Source organism: Pelobates fuscus, chromosome 11, assembly GCF_036172605.1.
Source record: "Pelobates fuscus isolate aPelFus1 chromosome 11, aPelFus1.pri, whole genome shotgun sequence".
NCBI lineage: Eukaryota > Metazoa > Chordata > Amphibia > Anura > Pelobatidae > Pelobates > Pelobates fuscus.
In genome coordinates, this window is record NC_086327.1 from 61362525 (window position 1) to 61370744 (window position 8220).

The following is an 8220-nucleotide window of genomic DNA, read 5'->3' on the forward strand; positions in this document are numbered from 1 at the left end:
TTTGCAGAGGTCATCTTTACACCTTCGGGGACCCTAAAGGGGCCAACCAGCTCTCTTCCCATGATTCCGGCCTAAAACATGACTCCACCACGTCGCAGTCTTTTTGGAACAGGGTGGCCGTCCACTAACCATCCACTACTCCATCCATCTGGACCATCCAGTGTTGCACAGCACTCATCAGTGAACAGGACTGTTTGAAAATTAACAGTTAACAGAGGCACCAGCAGCTTCAAATATCTGTTTGCTGCTATGTAATGGTATTTTATCAGCTGCTCTCTTGATCCGATGCATGGATCTGGCAGAAATCTTCCTCAATGTGCCTTTATCTGCACAAACCCGTCTGTGCTCTGAATCAGCCACAAATATCTTAATAGTGCGATGATCACGCTTAAGTTTTTGTGAAATATCTAATGTTTTCATACCTCGTCCAAGGCATTGAACTATTTCACTCTTTTCGGCAGCAGAGAGATCCTTTTTCTTCCCCATATTGCATGAAAATGGTGCTAGCTTAAAGGGACACTCTAGGCACCCAGACCACTTCTGCTCATTGGAGTGGTCTGGGTGCCAACTCCCCCTACTCCTAACCCTGCAACTGTAATTATTGCAGTTTTTTTATAAACTGCAATAATTACATTACAGGGTTAACTCCACCTCTAGTGGCTGTCTATTAGACAGCCACTAGAGGTCACTTCCTGGGTTCTAGCACAGGTGCTAGAGCATCGCTGGATGTCCTCATGCTGTGTGAGGACCTCCAGCGTCGCTCAAAACCCCATAGGAAAGCATTGAAATGATTTTTCAATGCTTTCCTATGGGGTGACGTAATGTGCATGCGCGGCATTGCCGCGCATGCGCATTAGGTCCCCTCGGCCGGTGGGCGAGATCAGTCTCGCCCACCGGCCGATGTAATCACTGGGAGGAGCGTCGCAGAGGCAGAGACAGCGGGACATCGCCGCTGCCTCAGGTAAGTGACTGAAGGGGTTTTCACCCCTTCAGTAACCGGGGATTGGGGGGTGGGAGAGAGAGGGACCCTCTAGTGCCAGGAAAACGGATCGTTTTCCTGGCACTGGAGATTCCCTTTAATAATGTGGAACACCCTCCTTTAGTAGTTTTCCCTTAAATTGGGCTCACCTGGCAATCTAATTATCACAGGTGTCCGAGATTGTTTTCAGTGATCAAACGAGCCCCGAGACACAATGCCATCCATGAGTTAAACTGAAAAACAAAATATTTAATCTTTGTGACACTTAAATAGAATTTGCATAATAATTTGGAACAGGGTGTGGAACAATATCGGACCTCTGAAAAGTATAAGCATGCATATGGACTCAGTACTTGGTTTGGGCCCCTTCTGCAGCAATTACTGCCTCAATGCGGCGTGGCATGGAAGCTATCAGCCTGTGGCAATGCAGAGGTGTTATGGAAGACCAGGATGCTTCAATAGTGGCCTTCAGCTCTTGTGCATTGTTCGGTCTCATGTCTCTTATCTTTCTCTTGGCACTGCCCCATAGATTCTCTATGGGGTTCAGGTCAAGCTAGTTTGCTGTCCAATTAAGCTGTCACGTATTCATCCTCTTATAAAAATGTGATTAATGGAATTTACTGTTCAGACGGGAAAAGTTGTGCCGAACGATATTACTGTCCTGACAGGAAAAGTTGTGCCAAGCAGCAATCAAATCCACAGGCGGGTTTGTGCTGAGCAGCAATTATGCAAATGGGAACTTGGTAACTGCCTTTGGGGTCAAAGGCCGATAACAGCCTATCAGATCCAGAGGAGGGGTATTTAGGCCCAGTTCTCATTCTGCTCAGTGCCCTGTTGTGGTTTGCCTAGTGGTTGTCTTAGAGCGCGTTCCTGATTAAAGTTTCTTCTGGTTTTTTACTTTGGCATTGTTTTTGACTTCCCTGTTTTCTGGCATCCCTGACCCCTGGCTTTTCCTTATCGTTGTGTCTCTTTCTGTATCCCTTGACCTCGGCTATTTCTGACTATTCTTTGGTACGTTAGTCTGGCCATTCTAACATCCGGTATATGTTACACAGTTGAACGTGCTGGATCATACTATAATCCTGACATAAGCACAGTAATCCCACGGTCATTGAAGCAGGCTTTGGTGCTTTTGGCAGTGTGGACTGGAAAATGAAGTCAACATCCCCATAAAGCTTGTCTTCGGAACGAATCATGAAGTGCTCCAAAATCTCCTGGTAGACGGCTGCATTGAATGACTTAATGAAACACAGTGGACCAACACCAGCGGATGACATGGTTTCCCAAATCAACACAGACTGTGGGAACTTTACACTGGACTTTAAGCATCTTGCAATGTGTGCCTCTCCATTCTTCCTGCAGACTCTGGGTCCTTGGTTTCCAAATGAGATGCAAAAGTTGCTTTCATCAGAAAAGAGGACTTTGGACCACTGAGAAACAGACCAGGTCTGTTTTTCTTTAGCCCAGGTAAGACGCTTCTGATGTTGTGTGTTGTTCAGGAGCGGCTTGACAAGAGGAATATGCCATCTGAAGCCCATGTCCAGGATCCGTCTGTGTGTGGTGGCTCTTGATGCACTGACTCCAGCCTCAGTCCACTCCTTGTGAAAGTCCCCAACACTTTTGAATGGCCTTTTCCTATCCAGGCTGCGGTCATCCCTGCTGCTTGTGCACCTTTTTCTTCCACCCTTTACCCTTCCACATAACTTTCTATTAATGTGCTTTGATACAGCACTTTGGGAACATCCAACTTCCTTCGCTTTGATACAGCACTTTGGGAACATCCAACTTCCTTTTGAGGCTTTCCCTCCTTATGGAGGGTGTCAATGATGGTTTTCTGCACAACTGTCAGGTCAGCAGTCTTCCCCATGATTGTGATTCCTACTGAACCAGACTGAGAGACCATTTAAAGGCCCAGAAACCCTTTGCAGGTGTTATGGCTTACTTGGCTGATTAGAGTGGGACACTGTGAGCCTAGAATATTGCACCTTTTCACAATATTCTAAGTTACTGAGATTGTGGATTTGGGGTTTTCATGAGCTGTAAGCCATAATCACCGCACTTATGACAAATCACGGCTTGGACTATCTTGCTTTGCATGTAATGCGTCTATCTCATATATTAGTTTCTCCTTTTATGTTGCATTACTGAAATAAATGAACTTTTGCACGATAATCACATTTTTTGAGTATCACCTGTACTACAGAGGACTCACCATATTTAATAATCATCTCTGACTTATAGGTAACTGAATCTTAGTCCATTGAGACCATAATAGCATTTGCGGCTTTTTGGCCACCTTAATAAAACTTTAACATATGAGACAATACATCTTACTTCGCAGTTATTCATTATAACTTTATTAATCACCTTACGTAATCACAAACTTTTCATTCCTACGTAACCACTAAAAAAATTCTAAAGGCATGCAACGAGTAAACCATCCAGTAACCACAAACAACAATTAAAATAAGTAAAAAATAGTGGAGCAGAGCAAAAGAAATAGAAAAAAAAGGAAACTGGGGAGGGAAGGAAAGGGGTGGAACTATGACGGAGGCAGCTTGTCTTATTAGGAAATACCTCTAACCTAAATATGTGGGAAAATATACATAAAAAAATGGGACTGCGCTTTCCCTAAAATAGGGATACCCTATGTCAATAAATATGTGAACAACTAAGCTGCATACCACAACCACCTATAAAAAATATTGAACTCTTTGTACAAAGATAACAATCAACCAATAACATTTAAAAGTATATGTTACAGGACGCCTCCCGGCAACCCGACCGGTTACCTCCCGTTAGTTCCCTTCCTTCAGCCAACCAGGAACTCTTGCATTGTTAGGGGACTTAGCTCTATGCACTCCCAGGCAGAGACGACACTGTTACCAGGCTCGAATGGCAGAGTGGATGCCCCTCCTGGGCAAACAACCCCTTTCAGCGTGGGTGGCTAAACTAGAGGCTCTAGTATATAGCTAAAACTGTGGCTCGACAACGCATACCAGGGGCTACAATGGTACGTGACTCAGCTTGTTCCAGAGATGGCTGAGTATGAATTCCCTGAGTGTGGGGATTACAATGGCCCTGGTTTATTCTGGGAGAATATAGACAATGATGACTTTGGAAGGGCTACAGACTCACGCTTCTGGGACCTGTATGATGACCGGGAAGACATGCTTGTTCTCCCTAGAGCTATTGACCTGGAGACAGACCTGCGGTACCTAGTCACCCAGGAATGTGACCTGGAGTGGAAGTACCAGCACCTCATCAATGGGTCCCAGGTAGAGACAACCGGTTTCCTTTCTCAACAGCATCCATAGGTCCCCCAGGAGAGCACAGCAGCAGAGCCAGGTCGACAGCCCTTCAGCTGGAAGGATATCGTAGAGGTATGCTGGGAGGAAACACTGATGGCAGGTAGAGATGGGATTGAGGTCTCTCTACCGGCCCTACAGGGATGCTGGGCAGTCGGCCCAGATCCCCAACCCCTAGGTGAGTTACAGGGAGCGGAGAGCATCGACCTCCCTCCCCAGCGGCAGCCTGAGTTACAGGGAGAGGAGAGCAGCGACCTCCCTCCCCAGCGGCAGTGCACCGTGCAGAGGGAAGAGACCACAACTAGAGGTACCCGAGGCAGCAGGCCTCATAGACTGGTCCTGGAAGGACCCTCAGCAGGCAGGTGGAGATGGGACTGCAGTCTCTCTACCGGCCCTAAAGGGATGCTGGGCAGGTGGCCCAGATCACCAGCGGCAGACCCAGCTACAGGGAGGGGAGAGCATCGACCTCCCTCCCTCCCCAGCCGGAGTGTGCCTTCCAGGGAGAGGAGACAACCGGTCTCTCTCCCCAGCCGCAGCATGTTCCACAGGGAGCGGAGAGCATCGAACTGGCGGCCACCCAGGGGAAGCACACGTCACTTGTTCCCTTGCGATCTGCAGTTTTCACACCTCGTAAGCTAGGTGTGAACATTCTAACCACACATTCGCGTGGCTGAAAAGTAAAATGCATTATACAGTGTAAAAATACAATGGGAAACACATATTCAACAAGGGAAAATCATAACAATACACATTGTTTTTTTATATTTTGTGTCCCCAAACATCTGAATACTCAGTGGGCATGGCACTTAGTGGCGGTGTACCGCCACAGTATAATTTATTGATCCTTGTATATATAAAAGGCTATTCTCAATAGCAATGTTTGCAATTTCTGTTAATATCGTTAGGAAAAAAAACAATCCTTCGAAAACAAAAACCAAATAAAAAGCTTTTTAAAAATTCAATATAAGAAAAAAAATTCTGAGACTTGCACTTCCCTGTAATAACATCCACTGTCCTCTGTCAGGCATTCCAGCAGTTTCTGAGGTACCGGTAGTTTAGTTTAAAAAAAATGTTTTTACTTCCTTTTGGTGAGTAAAGCAGGGTAGTGAGAATATATTTTCCAGTAACAACCTTATCTCAAACGCGTTTCACCTTCACTAGGCTTTGTCAATGTTATACAGTAACAGAATGCAAGTGCATTTATAAATGTTACTGCTAGTCACATGTTGCTCAGTTTATTTAATTAGTTGGAAGTTGATTGCTAGTGTTATGCAGCCCATCTGTTCACCTAAGAACCTGTTTTAAATCAATTACCTTCTTTAGTCAGTGTGAACTTGACTTTGTCAGAAAAAAAAAGTCATGAGGCTTTACATATCATGCGCCCCAAAAGTAGCTCTATTCCTGTGTCAGCCATCTGATATAGTTTATTTTATTCCCCCTTACTTCTTCTCTTCTACAAATGTTTATGGGAATTAAAAAGATACATGTTTGGGTTTCCTACTCCTTATGACCACATTTCTTACTTTTGTTTTTGTTGGTAATTATTCTATGTATCTCTGTCAGATTTGGTTCTGATTCATTTTCTATCTTCTTTTACTTCTCTGTCTGTTAACAAGGTGTAAATAAGGTGTAAACATATGAATTCAAGCAACTAATGAATTATATATAAACAAAAAAAAAAAAATTTCCTAAAAAAACCTCCTACTCTACTATCTTCTAAGGGAAAATCCAGAGAGAAAAACATATATACTTGATGAAAAACTGGGTGACCTGATGGTAATCCCTATTTGAATTATTTATTCTGATTTATCTGTGACTATCACAATATCTAAGCACAAATAAAATAAAAATAAAAAGGGAGTGTCAAGAAGTGAACTCCTTTGGACATTTTCCTACTATCAGTTACATAAAGAAGTGGTCACCACCGGACAATCTCTAACTATCAGTTGCATAAAGAGAACTATACTTTTTTTTGTAAATCAGTAATTTTATTACTTTGTATACAAGTATACAGAGAAAAAAAGAAGGTTGGTCATTTAGCAAAGTTCAGTGAGACATGAACTTTGCTAAATGCATATCATGAGGTCACACAGGACCTGTTTCCAACATTGATCTCTCAGTTATGGTATAGCCAATTGTAGAAACTATGTGGAAAAACACTGGCTCTCGTCACCTAGGGTGCCTTAAGATGATTTCATGTAAAACAACATGTCATCCAAGCGGGAGCAGGTGCTGAGGTAATCAGAGACACGTGTGGGAACCCGTAATTTCTTTTTGGTGATCTGTGACAAACTGCCATTTGCCACTGGGCATTGGAGAGGACTGATCGCTAGCCTCCTGCCCTGCGACTATGGCCCTGGGATGTATTGTCCTTTAAGAATTACATTTGGGCATAATGGAATTTTGAATGCTTTTCCTGGCCCTTTAAATGCTTTGGAGCAGGGTTACTTTTAAACTGGCACTTCGGATGCAGTCGAAGTGCCGAAGTCGTCGAAGTGCCGAAGTTGTCGAAGTGGCTGCCATTTGACAAACGAACACGTGGCGGCGGCCATTTTAACGTATTCGAACGCGGTCCGCGGTGTGTGCAGCCAAATCTATGGAACTGTTTGCGGCTACCCAATTGCATGAACACCGCTGACCTGTACCTACTTCGACAGCGCGGCTGGAGACTAAGTCCAGTTCGAAGATTCGAACTCCCGTTCGAATGGGACTTAGTCAATTTCTCGGTGTAAAATAGACCGACTGCACAGCCCAAATCCATGGAACTGTTTTGGGCATGAAAATGTGCTTGCGGTCGGTAAAAGGAGACTTTTTAATATTTCTGGAACCACTGAACGGATTTTCACGAATTTGAATATGTTGTTCCACAAGTTGTGTTGTTCATAAAAATGTAAGTTTTATTCATGTACAATGTAAAATGAGAAAGTTATAAAAATGTATAAAAATGTATAAGTTTTAGCTTGGAGATAATTGAGGAGATACAGTAAGAAACTCAATTATCTCCCAAGCAGAGGGGGAGAATCTGTGGGATGTAACCGTTATCTGGTTGGTTAATGTCTAATTGCCTGTGGGCGTCTCCCTTGCAGGGGAGCACTGCATAGAAGCAGAGTGTGTGCCAGTAAACCAGAGATCTTCTTGACCCTCAACACGTAGTCTTGTCTTGTGATTGGAAGGGATAGCTATATTCACACTGGGGATTGCTATGCGCTGCATACTCCCTTGAGCTTTAAACACTTAGCTCTTGTTCCTGATACGCTCTCCTGGAGGAGAGGTCTTCCCCACACGGTCCTGGAGGACAGAAGCTGATTCCAGGGTGGACAGAAGACGGCGCGGCTCCAGTTAAGCTAGGCGGTTGTGGAGTCTGCGGTGGTTGTGATGTCCAGTGCGGTGCTTGTGGTCCACGGCGCAAGCTAGGGAGCGTCCATCAACGGAAGGTGTCCGTTACACTTGGGATCAAGGGTTATTATACCGGTATGCAGAGAAGGTAGTAGCCGGGTCTATTCCCATACCCATAAAGCAGTTAATTGTGCCTCGAAAGTATAAACAGGAGTTACTGGGCATAGCGCACGACATACCCTTATCCGGTCATTTAGGGATCAGCCGAACTAAACATCGGCTGACGCAGTTCTTCTTCTGGACAGATATTTCCAAGGATATTAGGCAATACTGTAACACCTGTGATACCTGCCAGAGGGTAGGGAAGAGGGGAGACCGCTACAAAGCCAAACTCCATTCCCTGCCCATAATAGAAGAGCCCTTTAGTAGAATAGCGGTGGACATAATCGGACCCCTGAAAAAAAACAGTCCCTCTGGCAAGAAGTACATCTTGACCGTAGTGGACTACGCCACCAGATACCCCGAGGCAGTGGCTCTAACGAATGTACATGCAGAGACCGTAGCGGGTGCCCTTATGCAAATTTTCTCCCGCATGGG